We start from the raw sequence: 19,360 nt of genomic DNA, 5'->3' as shown, positions 1-19,360 counted from the left end.
ATTGTAAAACATACAAAACGAGTTTATATACAGTTTTCATGGTCAAAATCTTAAAAACAATAACAAAAAATTTGTTTTTAAACATGTATGCCAAAATGCATGAATGATGTCAAAATTAGATATATGAGACTTTTAGATGGTGATAAAGCGTTTGCTGCGTTCTTAGCGCTGTAGGAGCTCAGGAAAGCGGTTTTCTCATACAACTAATGCATGGTCATTGTAAGACATACAAAACGATTTTATAAGACTTTTTATGCTTCAAAATGTGAACAATAATAACGAAAAAGTTGTTTTTCAGCATGTATGTCAAAATGTATGAATGTAGGGGAAATGATCATTTATTAGATTTTGAAGCATAAAAATATGACAAAGAATAACAAAAAAGTTGTTTTTCAACATGTTTGCCAAAATGCATGAATGTTTTCAAAACTAGATATATGAGATTTTTAGATGGTGATAAAGCGTTTGCTGCGTTCTTAGCGCTGTAGGGGCTCAGGAAAGCGGTTTTCTCACACAACTAATGCATGGTCATTGTAAAATATACAAAACGACTTTATAAGACTTTTTGTGCTTCAAAATGTGAACAATAATAACGAAAAAGTTGTTTTTCAGCATGTATGCCAAAATGTATGAATGTAGGGGAAATGATCATTTATTAGATTTTGAAGCATAAAAATGTGACAAAGAATAACAAAAAAGTTGTTTTTCAACATGTTTGCCAAAATGCATGAATGTTGTCAAAACTAGATATATGAGATTTTTAGATGGTGATAAAGCGTTTGCTGCGTTCTTAGCGCTGTAGGGGCTCAGGAAAGCGGTTTTCTCACACAACTAGTGCATGGTCATTGTAAAACACAAAACGAGTTTATAAGACTTTATATGCTTCAAAATGTAAAAAAGAATAACGAAAAAGTTGTTTTTCAACATGTTTGCCAAAATGCATGAATGTTATGGAGATGATCATTTATCACATTTTTTGCATTGTTACGCTGAGATTCAGCATATGCATTTTTTTTTATCAACATGTGAAAAAAGATTAACAAAAAATATTTTTTCAACATTTATGCTAGATCTTATCATTCTTTTGACTTTTTGGCTGCTGATGCTGCAATTATACTGCTGATGCTGAAATTATGCATATAATGAATGACGAATTGTCTGAAAGACATTTTTGATATACATTAAAATTTTTGGGATTTTGTAAACATGAAACAAGGAATTCTTTCAATTGAAATACATCGTTCTAGTAATTCAATCATGTTTATGACATTTTTATTATTGTTTAATATGCCATCAAATTTGTTGTGACATATGGTCAACAAAGAGACAACTTTAAACATTTAACTTCAAATAAAATAAATTAGAATAAAGGAACTTAGCACTTAAAGCACTTATATTGATTATTAGTTCTAATTATGATAATTTATAATTATTATTGGTAAGCGGACGCACAAAGCAGGGTTAGGGTTCTACACATTGTTCAAGCTCAGAACCCCAGAGATCTTGCAACACTTGTACATCGTTGAGTAAAATAAAGTTCTAAAAAGTAGTGTTTGACACACAAATAATGAATTAGAATTACACACGTCATTGTTTACCAAACAATCAGTAAACTACCTCGGTCAAATAATCCAAAAGATTTCATTACATGAAGATTTCTACATGTTCATAATAAGTCATTATGAGAAATCTAGTCAGCTAAAAAGGAAGCAATATGAATGGCGGAAGTTGCGAACATGACATTTATACAATAGATAATGTTAATTTAGGTGAATTTTTATTTCAAATGAAATTTTAATTTAATTTGTCACATACACAGCCAAATACAATATGATATTTAAAAAAATGCTTTTACAACTTCCTATGACTAAGATTATTAATATGACTATAATAATTTTAAAAAATACAGTATGAATAAGAAAACCTTTAAATAAATACGAAATAAGAATATATTTTTATTACATATTACATATACTTCACATTGTTTATAGTTTATAGAAGAAAATAATGAGGACTCCTTCAGTACTTCAGGGACAGAAGAGAGGAACCGTGGGGAAATGGTGGCTTACGGACGTCCGCCTGCCCCAATGCAGGCCGGAGGCCTGACTACTTCTGATGGAGGGTCAGCCTGGGGACAGTGTGAGCTAATGTTTCTGTAGTAGAGAGACACATCGAACTGGACCCCAGCATCCCAGGGATGGGGCGTTTCCCAATTTCTAGGTGTAGGCTTCACATGCGGGTCAAAACTAATCATGGGTCTTTAGCTTGTTCTTTGCTTTATGTGTGGTACCAAGTTCAAGCAGAATTTTCTTTTCCTGTGAAACGAAACCACCTTCCTCCAGGACCAAGGTCCTACATCCAACATAAATTAACAAGATAAATTAACAAATACTAACTAGCTTACTAAGCATCCTAATTAGCTAACTGGCTGAGACAAGACAGGTTGACATTTTTACGTTAACAGAAAAAAAGTTCTATACCAAAAAAAGAGACAACATAAAGTGCTCATGCAAATAGTGGCAAAGAGTGACACATTTCAATACTTCGTAATAATGACATAATGAGGTAATGAGTTGAGGTAGTGGGAGGAGAAACAGTAAACGTGACAAATTCCTTTAAAGTAGCAGCAAATATCAAATAGTCTTGTGCAAATGACAAGTAATGGATATTATGCAAAAGCGCAATTATAGTGTGAAAAGCTTTTAGAAAACTTTGTAAACACACCCACACACCCGCACACACCCGCACACACCCGCACACACACACACACACACACACACACACACACACACACACACACACACACACTATAATTTACACACAATAACACAATAATTTGTGTTTGTTTATTATCAGTCCAGTCGCATTTTTTTAAGAAAACAGATGGCTTGCAAAAAGAAGCTGTTGCACAGTCTGGATGTGAGTGCTTGAATGTTTCTCGTTGGTCGTGAGATGATGTTCTTGGAGACAGTGATCTCCTCCAACTCAGTGAAGGCGCCGTATGTTGCAGCCTTCCTAAACAGAGTTCTCAAAACTGTCCTGAAGAGCAGAGATTGCTTCTATTGGCCAGGTTTTCACCTGCTTCAGAACCAGGTGTCCCTCAATCATCGACTGTTAACACTGGTCAGTTGATTAAGAGCAAGAACCTGCTAATAAGCCTTTCACATCTAGGCAGACAAGATAGATGTCATAGATTTATCATGCTAGGCTACAGTATGTAATTCCTGGAACACTGAGTCTGGCTGGCTCAGCTTACCCCTTTTGTCTGCTACAAACTCCGCTAGGAGCCGCAAAGAATGAAAAGCAGCCAGGAATGTAAAATACACAGAACAGGCTGAAGGGCATTATGATGTGCTAAGTGGTGAGCGTTCCAAAGAAGGCCACAGAGCGTTTGTTAAAATTCGTGGGTTACTTGTGACATCTTGTCAAGCAGATAGAGTCATAGGGTCTGCGCTATCTGAACCTCCCACAACCACCTTTCCCAGTGTTTCACAAACAGGTGAACTTATCGGAGGTATTCTCAAAGAGGTAAAGCAAAACTGCAAAAAAACCTAGGATTGTATGATCAATCTGCTCCCTGCAGCCGATTTGGCCACATGTTCCCAGAGCAAGAGCCCATGGCCCAGAGCCTCACCCAGGACAATGGGTCTGGAAGTTCCCCAAGAACCTCCTGGCAAAGGTGGAAGCCAAGAAATACATCTGGCCATTTAAGATACAATGACGATTAATTTTGGTTGCGCACCATCGGTCACGCACTGGTTAATAAAGATAAATCCCACCTCAAGCTTGCTCGAGGCAGTCCTGTGCAGCACTCTGGAGGGTACATTGCCACCAATATCATGATGGGGCTTCCTTATGCACGGTCAAGCGAGGAACACTCGTGGGTCTTAGGGGATGAGCCCAAGCACCAGTGCCATCGGCACCAGGTGCACCATACAACCAGTATGGCTTTTGAAAACGATGTCACTAAATATGGCACAAGTTTAAGGCATCGTCGTAGTTGGACATTGTCTTCGCTTGCATTATTGCTAGTGATTGCTTGATGTCGACTGTAATGGAAGAGGTGCTTGGCCCCGTCATCATTTTTGTAGGAAGCATAGGGTGTGTGTAGGATGTGTACTATCTGTTTCAAGATGGCGGTGGTGAGATCGGCTGCCGTCACAACTGCTCCGACCCCTTTTTCTTTGTTTTTGTCTCTGGATCCAAGCTGGCCGAGTGAGATCTGGAGGGAGAACAAAGGACGTGAAGCTAAGCGTTTCAAGGGAAACGAGCCGGCGTCAGAAATAGGGTGAGAGCCCGTGCACACAGCACACCTCTGCCTAGCATCCTGCTCGCCAACGTCCAGTCACTGGAGAACAAACTCGATGACCTCAAGGCGGGGGCGGACTGGGAGCAAATAGTGGCCCTGGAAAACGGCCAACCACATCCCACATCATAATACACTGGCTCATTAATGTAGAGATAATTAATGTTAACAAAGATATAACACAATGCAGAAATCAATGCTATTTAAACATATTATTTGAAGTATCGCTAAACATATGTTAGGTCATATTAATAAAACAAAGAAACTAAGGAAAGGACATCAAGACAAAAAATATAAAAAACTATAAGAACAAGATTGTAAAAAGAATTGCAATAAAACTGAACAGGTAAGCTGAAAAAAATCAGTAGCAGCATTAGCTCACGCTAGTAAACTAGTTAGTTATTTTAGTTTTTATGGTAGTAAATAATAATCCGAAATAATGATGAAAAACCTTATTTTAAATTCAAATTGGCTACCATAATAATTATATATATATATATATATATATATATATATATATATATATATATATATATATATATCCGCATATATATATATATATCCGCATATATATCGCGCGGTAGCATAAAACACACGCTCCCTGTTCACCAAATTCCAAGGTCTCGGGACTCGGGGAAGTCAAGGGGAGGCAGAGTGTGTTTAATGGTGAACAATAGCTGGTGCAACACTGCGAGCATTGTGCCTCTCACACCCAACTAGGTACTACTTTCCTTGGGAGTTTACATTGGTCATAATCAGCTCCGTTTATACTCCACCTCAAGCAAACACGAACACTGCCTTAGGGACTCACACAGCACCAGACACAACACTCCGCTCATTGTGGCGGGGGACTTTAACAGCGCCAACCTCAAACACGCATCGGCAAACTTTCATCAACACATCACCTGACCCACCAGGGGCGAAAGGACACTGGATCATTGCTATACTACAGTCAAGGAGAGCTACAAGGCAAAATCTCACCCTCCGTTTGGGAAATCCGACCATGCCGCCATCTTCTTCATGCCAAAATACAAACAAAGACTCAAAATGAAAGTTCCAGTTCAGAGGGAGGTCGCGCGCTCGACGGACTAATCGGTGGTCAAACTAGCAGATGATACCGTTGAAAAAAACAACATCAGAACGTTTTCCAATCGGTAGCCATGGCTGGATAAAACCCTTCGCCACGCTCTGAGATCTCGCACCGCTGCCTATCACTGCCGTCATTGTTACTGTTCCGAAAAAAACCCCATCCTGTCTCTCAATGACTATTGCCCTGTAGCCCACACCTAAGTAGTAATAAAGTGTCTTGAACGGCTGGTCGGAGACATTTCTTCACTACCTGACACACTGGACCCATTACAGTTTGCATACCACCCAAACCGCTCTACAGATGATGCCATCTCTCATCTCCTCCATACATCTCTCAATCACCTGGTCACTCGAAGGGGGAATTATTTTAAAATGCTCTTCATCAACTAGAGCTCATGATTTAATACCATAATTCCCTCCACACTTAACCACCAAGATGAGGCACCTGGGACTCAGCTCATCTATGAGTCAGTGGATCTCCATTTTCCTAACTGGCAGAGCACAGGCAGCAAGGATGTGCGGACATGTCTCAGCCTTCCTCACTCTTAGCACTGGAGCCCCCTAGGTTTGTGTTCTGAGCCCCCTGCTGTACTCTTTGTACACATACGACTGCATGGCCACTACCAACCAAGTCATCAAGTTTGCTGACGACACCGTAGTGGTGGGCTTGATCACGAACAACAACGGACAACAGACGGCCTACCTAGATGAGATTGGAAATCTGGAAAATGGTGCAAGAGGGCCAATCTCCTCCTGAACGTCAGCAAGACAAAGGTGTTGATAGTGGACTTTAGTACAAAGCAGAAGAGGAACTACCAGACCTCCGTCATCAACAGGAGCTCGGTGGCGCCTGTTGCCATTCGCCTGGAGCCCAGACGAGCTCTACAGAGGGTGGTGCGTTCAGCTGAGCGCATCATCAGCACCGAGCTCCCTGACCTGCACTCAATATACAGCAAGCGGTGCTGCACCAAGGCCAGGAAGATCATGAAGGTCCTCAGTCACCCCAGAAATGAAATGTTCTGTCTGTTGACGAGATGTCACAAGAAACCCAAGCATTTTAAGTGCACACAGAGTGTCTTTGTGTGTCTAATAGGTGTGCATGCCTTTTCATATGTAGTTGTTTGAGCAGTTAGTAACATATATGTATGCATGTGTGACAGTGTCATATATTTGTATGCTAGTGTTTCAAGTATGTGCATGAATGAAGTTTGATTTAAGCCGTATATGGCGCCTTATACATTTTTTTTATCCTGTATCGGAGAAAAAAGCTCCGATGTATAGTAATATCAGAGGAGAATGTGGGCACACAATGAAGAGATGCATAAAGGTATACCAAAAGTTTTGTGGCGTCTCTGTGATAAATATGTTACTACATGATATTACGTTGTGATGTATTTTATTTTATTTGATAGTTAAACCAATGCCAAAATTAGTTAAACCGATGCCAAAATCCAAGTGTGTACATTCTTATAGGAAAAAAAAAAGTTTTAAACACTGTCCATAGTGGCTTTATTGTTTTGTAGTTACAAAAACATTGACATGCAGGAGTTGTTTTGTGGAGTTGTGATGCTAAAAAGGAAATACAATTTGCTGAAAACATTAGATAAAAAAATTAAATTTTAAATGTTATATTAAGACTATATGATATATGTTATAAATGAAAATTTTTTTGTAAAAAAAAAACTTAAAAAATGGGTTTGGGCTAGACTAGATTAAATGTTGGGATAAGTAATAATAATCTTTTTGCTAAAATGTAAAATTTTCACCGAATAAAACTAGGTTTTCCTCGCTGTCACGTCGTTCTACATGTCGAAGTAATTGTAGAAGCTATTTAGCGCATATGGAAGGGACCCTTCACTGTCACAGGCAGGTGATGATGTCTTGTAGTTGGTAACGGGTTGTATGCTCTGCCACATGTGCCATATGTCACCGCTGTCCCTGAAGTGGTTGAGGATTTTCTGGGCGTGTGTACGCTTCGCCTCTCTGATTGCCCAGGAAAGTTTGCCTCTTGCTCTTTTTAGGGCCCCTTCTCTGATGACGGTGTCTTGGGTCTTTAGAAGTTCACACACCTCCGCAGTAATCCACAGTTTCTGGTTGGTCGTGAGATGATGTTTTTGGAGACACTGATGTCATTGGTGAATTTTAGCTAGTCGTTGATGTCAATGTATTCCTTCAAGTTCCAAAATTCAAAATTTCCTAAATTCCATTTTTATTTGTCACATACCCAAACATACACAGTACGAAATGTAGTGAAATGCATTATACGACTGCCATTGACCCTAAAAGAGAATTAAAGTTTACAAATAAGAAATAAATATGAATAAAAGAAATACAATAGAAATTAAGTAGAAAAATTAAATTAAACTAGAAAAAAATAGAACTAAAAATAAAAATAGAAATGTGCTAGGAAAAATAGAACTAAAAATAAAAATAGAAATATGATGTACAAAAATAGAAATATACTGTACAAATTGAAATATACTGTACTGGGTGTGCAAATATGCATAGAACAAAGTGTCTTTGTGCAGAGGTTATTAAAGTGTCTTTGTGCAGAGGTTACTAAAGTGTCTTTGTGCACTGGTCCAGGATGTAAACGTAAACATGTAGTGTAGTTGTGAAGGTAGGTGTGCAAAGTTATTAAAGTTCCTTCAAAGTTGCCATAATTTGCGGCTTTCCTAAACCTGTTTCAGTCAGTGTTATCAAAACAGTCCTAAACAGCAGAGATGGCATCTATTGGCCAGGTTTTTATTTGCTTCAGGGCCAGGTGTCCCTGAATCATCAATTGTAAACACTGCTCAGGAGAGGAGACGGAGAGTGTGATGGCGTAAAGACGTGTTGAATCTTGCTCCCGCATTGCTATCTTTATAACTGCTTCAGTAACCTTCCACTCACTTTTATTTTGCTGTTAATTGGACAATATTGAGGTCAGAAACACACTGATACCAAATGATGGCAGCCAAATCAACAAAACAAAGCAAAAGAGATCAGAAAGCTGAGGCGTGTGGAGACGACGGTAAAGACATTAACATGATCACCAGCCTTTTGGAAGAACACAGGGCTGCTCTATCGACAGAGTTTAAAACCACTGTTTCGACACTCGATGTAAAGCTGGACCGAATTCAAGCTATCGGAACATGCCACGAAAATTAGCTCGTTGGAAGCCCACGCGAATTCACAGGAGGAGCGCTCACGAGCCCTGGAAACTACATGTGCCATGTTAACAGAGAGCAATGCCAAGTTGTTCTCTAAGGTTGTGGATCTCGAATCACGCAGTCGATGTAAACACTGCTCAGTTAATTAAGAACACAAACCTGTAACTAGGCCTTTCACATCTAGGGAGACTGAAGGTGACATTCAATTACCATGCTTTGCTGCAGTAGGTATTTCTATGAAAAGCACATGGACAAAGCCGAAGGGCTGTATAATGTGCTAGGTGGTGGGTGTTCCATTGAAGGCGGCAGTAAGTTTGTGGAAATGCATGGGTTACTCGTGACATCTTGTCAAGCGGATAGGGTCACAAACAAGTAGACTTATCAGAGGTATTTTCAAAGAGGTAGGGTCAAAACCTGCCACCCTCACCCACACAAAAAAAAACTAGGATTGTGTGATCAATCTGCTTTGTGCAGCCAATTAGGACACAGTCCATCCATTTTCCCAAAGCAAGAGACCAAGACCCAGACCTTCACCCAGGGACAGTGGGTCTGGAAGTTCCCAAGAACATCCCTCTGAAGGTGGAAGCCAAGAAGTACATCGGGCCATTTAAAATGCAACAAGGGTTAATTTCGGTTGCGTACCACCGCTAACTCTCTGGTTGATGAAGATAAACCCTACCTCAAGCCAGACCTGTGCAGCACTCTGGTCTCTTGGTCTCTTGCTCATTGCCACCAACATCATGATGAGGCTCCTGCATGCACGCTCAGGCGAGGAACACTCGTGGACCTCAGGCCAACACACACAGGTCTGGTAGTCCACCAAAAAGCTCTCTCTAAAGATGAAAGCCAAGAAGTTGGCCTTGCGGCCTTTTTAAAAAAAAAGAAGAAATATAGTATACCAGTGCCATCTGTGTGCCTTTTGAGGACGCTAAGACCCCTAAAATGACCCTGGACACGAATGTCACAAAATATTGTATAAGTTTAAGGCATTGTGATAAGTTTATGGCACGTGTCATTTTATTAATCATGGATTGTGTAGGATGCGTAGGGTATGGAATTTCTACTATATGTGTGGCATAAATGGTTGGGTGTGCCTTTGTTTGAATGCAGTATGTCTTTGTGTGTGTTGAGTATGTAAAGGATATGTAGTGTGTGTCTGAAGGTTGTGTGTGTACTGTATATGATGTGTAGTGTTTGTATGTGTATAGTGTATGTATTGTCTGTAGTGTGTGTGTGTGTGTGTGTGTGTGTGTGTGTGTGTGTGTGTGTGTGTGTGTGAGTGTAAAGGATGTGTGTGTGTTCCTGGTAGGAGCCCCCCTTGCGCTACAAAAATTCAAATCACATGGAGACGGCCGAAGGGCTGTAGGATGTGATAGGAGGTGCGCGTTCTATAGTAGGCTGCAGTAGGCTTGTGGAAATGCATGGGATACTTGTGCCATTTTGTCGAGCACATAGAGTCATAAAGTCTGAGCTATCTCAACCACTCACTAGCACATTCCCCAGTGTTTCAATAACAGCTGGGCTTAAAGGAAGTATTCTCAAGGAGTTAGGGCCAAAAAAACTTGTTTTTCTTCTTTTCCTACAATTAATTTGCACCCAATTTTGTTACCATCTACTCATGTTCCCAGAGCAAGCCCCTAAGGAATGTAAAAACCAAGAAGTAGGCCATGAGGCCTTTAAAAAAAAAGGAAGAAAAATAGTTACAAGCTACGATGAGCTGGCCCGAGCACCTGTGCCATCATCACTTGGACGCACCTCACAATTTGTGTGCCTTTTCAGCACACTATGACCTCTTGACCAAATATGACATACATCTGTCTGGATGTCTTTCTGGTGCCCCATTGCTAGCTGTCACTTAATGTAGGCTGATTTTGGAGGCGAATGTAATGGCGCCATCGCCCTTTAGATGCACATCACAACGTGTGCCTTTTCAGCACGCTAAGATCTCTTAAACAAATATGATATAAGTTTAGATCATCGTCATGTTTGGACATGTCTTTCTGATACGCCATTGCTAGATGTCACTCAATGTGGACAGGGTTTGGTGGTGACTGTAATGGCTCAGGTGCTTGAGTAGGCCATCATTTGTGTATGATGCGTAGGATATGTAATGTGTGTGTGTGTGTGTGTGTGTGTTTACGATATGTATGTCTGTCTGTACGATTTGTTGTGTCTATTTGGGATGTGTATTGTGTGTGTTATGTGTCTTTGTAATGGCCGTGTGTGTTTATATGTGTGTACTATGCCTATGTAATGTTTGTGTGTGCAGTGTATGTGTGATTGTAAAATGTATATTGTTTGTGTCCGTGGTAAGTAATTGTGGTAAGTGTGTGTGTGTTCAGGATGTGTCTGTATTTCTGGAACTAACCCTAAACCCCCAGCTCAGTTTATCACTGCTGTCTGCCACGACCTTTCCTAGGACCCACCTTGTGGTTCACAGAAATGAAAAGCACGTGGATGACGCTAAAGCACTGTATGTTGTTCTATCTGAACCAATCACATGCCAGTGTTTTACAAACAGTTGGACTTATAGGAGACATTCTCAAGGGGTTACTGTTAAAAACCAGGCCCAATACCCACCACAAAAATCTTAGGATCTGGTCTGTGCAGACAATTTGGCTGTCGTCTACCGATTTTTCCAGTGCACGCCCCCAAGGCCCAGACCCTAACACAGTACAGTGGATTTAGGGGTTGCCCAAGAACCATTCGTTGAAGGTTGTCCAAGAGGTTATCCCTGTGTCCTTTTAAAATAAAAAGAAGGAAAATTGTTACAAGCAACAATTAGTGGGACCAAGCACCTGTACCATCGCCTCTTGGGTGTACCTCACGAACTGTGTTTTTTTCCAGCACACCAAGACCTCTTAAACATATATGACATGATTTTATGCCATCATCATGGCTGGATGTATCTTTATAATTTGTATCGTGACAGTAATGCCACAGGAGCATGAGAAGGACATCGTTTGTGTAGTATGCGTATGAAGTCTGATGGGTGTGTTTTTGTGTGTGTGTGTGTGTGTGTGTGAGAGAGAGAGAGAGAGAGAATGTGTGTGTGTGTGTGTGTGTGTGTGTGTGTGTGTGTGTGTGTGAGAGAGAGAGAGAGAATGTGTGTGTGTGTGTGTGTGTGTGTGTGTGTAGTATGCGTGTGCAGTGTGGGTCTGTGTAGGAATTGTAGTGTCTGGATACTGTGTGTAGTGCGCGTGTTCTTGTTAGTGTATTTGTATTTGACCGCCTGTTGAGATAGGTGAATGTGAAACGTGTTTTCAGTTCGATTAGATCTTAAAAATCCAGATGTTTTAAGGAAGATGAATAAATACATAAATAATAATCCAAAGAAGGCAAAATAGCGCGTGCTGATTCATGACTAAAAAAGTCATGAATTTGTTGTTTTTAAACATGTATGCCAAAATGCATGAATGTTGTCAAAATTAGATATATGAGACTTTTAGATGGTGATAAAGCGTTTGCTGCGTTCTTAGCGCTGTAGGAGCTCAGGAAAGCGGTTTTCTCACACACCTAATGCATGGTTATTGTAAAACATACAAAACGACTTCATAAGACTTTTTATGCTTCAAAATGTGAACAATAATAACGAAAAAGTTGTTTTTCAGCATGTTACCAAAATGTATGAATGTAGGGGAAATGATCATTTATTAGATTTTGAAGCATAAAAATGTGACAAAGAACAACAAAAAAGTTGTTTTTCAACATGTATGCCAAAATGTATGAATGTAGGGGAAATGATCATTTATTAGATTTTGAAGCATAAAAATGTGACAAAGAATAACAAAAAAGTTGTTTTTCAACATGTTTGCCAAAATGCATGAATGTTGTCAAAATTAGATATATGAGATTTTTAGATGGTGATAAAGCGTTTGCTGCGTTCTTAGCGCTGTAGGAGCTCAGGAAAGCGGTTTTCTCACACACCTAATGCATGGTCATTGTAAAACATACAAAACGAGTTTATAAGACTTTTTATGCTTCAAAATGTGAACAATAATAACGAAAAATTTGTTTTTCAACATGTATGCCAAAATGCATGAATGTTGTCAAAATTAGATATATGAGATTTTTAGATGGTGATAAAGCGTTTGCTGCGTTCTTAGCGCTGTAGGAGCTCAGGAAAGCGGTTTTCTCACACAACTAATGCATGGTCATTGTAAAACATACAAAACGAGTTTAAATACAGTTTTCATGGTCAAAATCTTAAAAACAATAACAATAAATTTGTTTTTCAACATGTATGCCAAAATGCATAAATGTTGTCAAAATTAGATATATGAGATTTTTAGATGGTGATAAAGCGTTTGCTGCATTCTTAGCGCTGTAGGAGCTCAGGAAAGCGGTTTTCTCACACAACAAATGCATGGTTATTGTAAAACATACAAAACGACTTTATTAGACTTTTTATGCTTCAAAATGTAGAAAAGAATAACAAAAAGTTGTTTTTAAACATGTATGCCAAAATGCATGAATGTTGTCAAAATTAGATATATGAGACTTTTAGATGGTGATAAAGCGTTTGCTGCGTTCTTAGCGCTGTAGGAGCTCAGGAAAGCGGTTTTCTCACACAACTAATGCATGGTCATTGTAAAACATACAAAACGAGTTTATATACAGTTTTCATGGTCAAAATCTTAAAAACAATAACAAAAAATTTGTTTTTAAACATGTATGCCAAAATGCATGAATGATGTCAAAATTAGATATATGAGACTTTTAGATGGTGATAAAGCGTTTGCTGCGTTCTTAGCGCTGTAGGAGCTCAGGAAAGCGGTTTTCTCATACAACTAAAGCATGGTCATTGTAAGACATACAAAACGATTTTATAAGACTTTTTATGCTTCAAAATGTGAACAATAATAACGAAAAAGTTGTTTTTCAGCATGTATGTCAAAATGTATGAATGTAGGGGAAATGATCATTTATTAGATTTTGAAGCATAAAAATATGACAAAGAATAACAAAAATGTTGTTTTTCAACATATATGCCAAAATGTATGAATGTAGGGGAAATGATCATTTATTAGATTTTGAAGCATAAAAATATGACAAAGAATAAAAAAAAATTTGCTTTTCAACATAATTGTCAAAATGAATGAATGTTGTCAAAAATAGATATATGAGATTTTTAGATGGTGATAAAGCGTTTGCTGCGTTCTTAGCGCTGTAGAAGCTCAGGAAAGCGGTTTTCTCACACACCTAATGCATGGTCATTGTAAAACATACAAAACGAGTTTTAAGACTTTTTATGCTTCAAAATGTGAACATTAATAACGAAAAATTTGTTTTTCAACATGTATGCCAAAATGCATGAATGTTGTCAAAATTAGATATATGAGATTTTTAGATGGTGATAAAGCGTTTGCTGCGTTCTTAGCGCTGTAGAAGCTCAGGAAAGCGGTTTTCTCACACAACTAATGCATGGTCATTGTAAAACATACAAAACGAGTTTAAATACAGTTTTCATGGTCAAAATCTTAAAAACAATAACAATAAATTTGTTTTTCAACATGTATGCCAAAATGCATGAATGTTGTCAAAATTAGATATATGAGATTTTTAGATGGTGATAAAGCGTTTGCTGCGTTCTTAGCGCTGTAGGAGCTCAGGAAAGCGGTTTTCTCACACACCTAATGCATGGTTATTGTAAAACATACACGTACAACAGACTTTATAAGACTTTTTATGCTTCAAAATGTGAACAATAATAACGAAAACGTTGTTTTTCAGCATGTTACCAAAATGTATGAATGTATGGGAAATGATCATTTATTAGATTTTGAAGCATAAAAATGTGACAAAGAACAACAAAAAAGTTGTTTTTCAACATGTATGCCAAAATGTATGAATGTAGGGGAAATGATCATTTATTAGATTTTGAAGCATAAAAATATGACAAAGAATAACAAAAATGTTGTTTTTCAACATGTATGCCAAAATGTATGAATGTAGGGGAAATGATCATTTATTAGATTTTGAAGCATAAAAATATGACAAAGAATAAAAAAAAATTTGCTTTTCAACATAATTGTCAAAATGAATGAATGTTGTCAAAAATAGATATATGAGATTTTTAGATGGTGATAAAGCGTTTGCTGCGTTCTTAGCGCTGTAGAAGCTCAGGAAAGCGGTTTTCTCACACACCTAATGCATGGTCATTGTAAAACATACAAAACGAGTTTTAAGACTTTTTATGCTTCAAAATGTGAACATTAATAACGAAAAATTTGTTTTTCAACATGTATGCCAAAATGCATGAATGTTGTCAAAATTAGATATATGAGATTTTTAGATGGTGATAAAGCGTTTGCTGCGTTCTTAGCGCTGTAGAAGCTCAGGAAAGCGGTTTTCTCACACAACTAATGCATGGTCATTGTAAAACATACAAAACGAGTTTAAATACAGTTTTCATGGTCAAAATCTTAAAAACAATAACAATAAATTTGTTTTTCAACATGTATGCCAAAATGCATGAATGTTGTCAAAATTAGATATATGAGATTTTTAGATGGTGATAAAGCGTTTGCTGCGTTCTTAGCGCTGTAGGAGCTCAGGAAAGCGGTTTTCTCACACACCTAATGCATGGTCATTGTAAAACATACAAAACGAGTTTATAAGACTTTTTATGCTTCAAAATGTGAACAATAATAACGAAAAATTTGTTTTTCAACATGTATGCCAAAATGCATGAATGTTGTCAAAATTAGATATATGAGATTTTTAGATGGTGATAAAGCGTTTGCTGCGTTCTTAGCGCTGTAGGAGCTCAGGAAAGCGGTTTTCTCACACAACTAATGCATGGTCATTGTAAAACATACAAAACGAGTTTAAATACAGTTTTCATGGTCAAAATCTTAAAAACAATAACAATAAATTTGTTTTTCAACATGTATGCCAAAATGCATGAATGTTGTCAAAATTAGATATATGAGATTTTTAGATGGTGATAAAGCGTTTGCTGCGTTCTTAGCGCTGTAGGAGCTCAGGAAAGCGGTTTTCTCACACACCTAATGCATGGTTATTGTAAAACATACAAAACGACTTCATAAGACTTTTTATGCTTCAAAATGTGAACAATAATAACGAAAAAGTTGTTTTTCAGCATGTTACCAAAATGTATGAATGTAGGGGAAATGATCATTTATTAGATTTTGAAGCATAAAAATGTGACAAAGAACAACAAAAAAGTTGTTTTTCAACATGTATGCCAAAATGTATGAATGTAGGGGAAATGATCATTTATTAGATTTTGAAGCATAAAAATGTGACAAAGAATAACAAAAAAGTTGTTTTTCAACATGTTTGCCAAAATGCATGAATGTTGTCAAAATTAGATATATGAGATTTTTAGATGGTGATAAAGCGTTTGCTGCGTTCTTAGCGCTGTAGGAGCTCAGGAAAGCGGTTTTCTCACACAACTAATGTATGGTCATTGTAAAACATACAAAACGAGTTCATATACAGTTTTCATGGTCAAAATCTTAAAAACAATAACAATAAAATGGTTTTTTACCATGTATGCCAAAATGCATGAATGTTGTCAAAATTAGATATATGAGATTTTTAGATCGTGATAAAGCTTTTGCTGCGTTCTTAGCGCTGTAGGAGCTCAGGAAAGCGGTTTTCTCATACAACTAATGCATGGTCATTGTAAAACACACAAAACGAGTTTATAAGACTTTATATGCTTCAAAATGTAAAAAAGAATAACGAAAAAGTTGTTTTTCAACATGTTTGCCAAAATGCATGAATGTTGTCAAAATTAGATATATGAGATTTTTAGATGGTGATAAAGCGTTTGCTGCGTTCTTAGCACTGTAGGGGCTCAGGAAAGCGGTTTTCTCACACAACTAATGCATGGTCATTGTACACACAAAACGAGTTTATAAGACTTTTTATGCTTCAAAATGTGAACAAGAATAACGAAAAGGTTGTTTTTGTGCATGTATGCTAAAATGCATGAATGTTATGGAGATGATCATTTATCACATTTTTTGCATTGTTACGCTGAGATTCAGCATATGCATTTTTCTTTATCAACATGTGAAAAAAGATTAACAAAAAATATTTTTTCAACATTTATGCTAGATCTTATCATTCTTTTGACTTTTTGGCTGCTGATGCTGCAATTATACTGCTGATGCTGAAATTATGCATATAATGAATGACGAATTGTCTGAAAGACATTTTTGATATACATTAAAATTTTTGGGATTTTGCATGAAACAAGGAATTCTTTCAATTGAAATACATCGTTCTAGTAATTCAATCATGTTTATGACATTTTTATTATTGTTTAATATGCCATCAAATTTGTTGTGACATATGGTCAACAAAGAGACAACTTTAAACATTTAACTTCAAATAAAATAAATTAGAATAAAGGAACTTATCACTTTAAGCACTTATATTGATTATTAGTTCTAAGTATGATAATTTATAATTATTATTGGTAAGCGGACGCACAAAGCATGCGAGTTCTACACATTGTTCAAGCTCAGAACCCCAGAGATCTTGCAACACTTGTACATCGTTGAGTAAAATAAAGTTCTAAAAAGTAGTGTTTGACACACAAATAATGAATTAGAATTACACACGTCATTGTTTACCAAACATTCAGTAAACTACCTCGGTCAAATAATCCAAAAGATTTCATTACATGAAGATTTCTACATGTTCATAATAAGTCATTATGAGAAATCTAGTCAGCTAAAAAGGAAGCAACATGAATGGCGGAAGTTGCGAACATGACATTTATACAATAGATAATGTTAATTTAGGTGAATTTTTATTTCAAATGAAATTTTAATTTAATTTGTCACATACACAGCCAAATACAATATGATATTTAAAAAAATGCTTTTACAACTTCCTATGACTAAGATTATTAATATGACTATAATAATTTTAAAAAATACAGTATGAATAAGAAAACCTTTAAATAAATACGAAATAAGAATATATTTTTATTACATATTACATATACTTCACATTGTTTATAGTTTATAGAAGAAAATAATGAGGACTCCTTCAGTACTTCAGGGACAGAAGAGAGGAACCGTGGGGAAATGGTGGCTTACGGACGTCCGCCTGCCCCAATGCAGGCCGGAGGCCTGACTACTTCTGATGGAGGGTCAGCCTGGGGACAGTGTGAGCTAATGTTTCTGTAGTAGAGAGACACATCGAACTGGACCCCAGCATCCCAGGGATGGGGCGTTTCCCAATTTCTAGGTGTAGGCTTCACATGCGGGTCAAAACTAATCATGGGTCTTTAGCTTGTTCTTTGCTTTATGTGTGGTACCAAGTTCAAGCAGAATTTTCTTTTCCTGTGAAACGAAACCACCTTCCTCCAGGACCAAGGTCCTACATCCAACATAAATTAACAAGATAAATTAACAAATACTAACTAGCTTACTAAGCATCCTAATTAGCTAACTGGCTGAGACAAGACAGGTTGACATTTTTACGTTAACAGAAAAAAAGTTCTATACCAAAAAAAGAGACAACATAAAGTGCTCATGCAAATAGTGGCAAAGAGTGACAAAGTCACTCAATGCAACATTGTGACACATTTCAATACTTCGTAATAATGACATAATGAGGTAATGAGTTGAGGTAGTGGGAGGAGAAACAGTAAACGTGACAAATTCCTTTAAAGTAGCAGCAAATATCAAATAGTCTTGTGCAAATGACAAGTAATGGATATTATGCAAAAGCGCAATTATAGTGTGAAAAGCTTTTAGAAAACTTTGTAAACACACCCACACACCCGCACACACCCGCACACACACACACACACACACACACACACACACACACACACACTATAATTTACACACAATAACACAATAATTTGTGTTTGTTTATTATCAGTCCAGTCGCATTTTTTTAAGAAAACAGATGGCTTGCAAAAAGAAGCTGTTGCACAGTCTGGATGTGAGTGCTTGAATGTTTCTCGTTGGTCGTGAGATGATGTTCTTGGAGACAGTGATCTCCTCCAACTCAGTGAAGGCGCCGTATGTTGCAGCCTTCCTAAACAGAGTTCTCAAAACTGTCCTGAAGAGCAGAGATTGCTTCTATTGGCCAGGTTTTCACCTGCTTCAGAACCAGGTGTCCCTCAATCATCGACTGTTAACACTGGTCAGTTGATTAAGAGCAAGAACCTGCTAATAAGCCTTTCACATCTAGGCAGACAAGATAGATGTCATAGATTTATCATGCTAGGCTACAGTATGTAATTCCTGGAACACTGAGTCTGGCTGCCTCAGCTTACCCCTTTTGTCTGCTACAAACTCCGCTAGGAGCCGCAAAGAATGAAAAGCAGCCAGGAATGTAAAATACACAGAACAGGCTGAAGGGCATTATGATGTGCTAAGTGGTGAGCGTTCCAAAGAAGGCCACAGAGCGTTTGTTAAAATTCGTGGGTTACTTGTGACATCTTGTCAAGCAGATAGAGTCATAGGGTCTGCGCTATCTGAACCTCCCACAACCACCTTTCCCAGTGTTTCACAAACAGGTGAACTTATCGGAGGTATTCTCAAAGAGGTAAAGCAAAACTGCAAAAAAACCTAGGATTGTATGATCAATCTGCTCCCTGCAGCCGATTTGGCCACATGTTCCCAGAGCAAGAGCCCATGGCCCAGAGCCTCACCCAGGACAATGGGTCTGGAAGTTCCCCAAGAACCTCCTGGCAAAGGTGGAAGCCAAGAAATACATCTGGCCATTTAAGATACAATGACGATTAATTTTGGTTGCGCACCATCGGTCACGCACTGGTTAATAAAGATAAATCCCACCTCAAGCTTGCTCG

This window comes from Clarias gariepinus, chromosome 28 (genome assembly GCF_024256425.1).
Source record: "Clarias gariepinus isolate MV-2021 ecotype Netherlands chromosome 28, CGAR_prim_01v2, whole genome shotgun sequence".
Taxonomy (NCBI): Eukaryota; Metazoa; Chordata; class Actinopteri; order Siluriformes; family Clariidae; genus Clarias; species Clarias gariepinus.
This window is presented reverse-complemented; position numbering follows the sequence as displayed.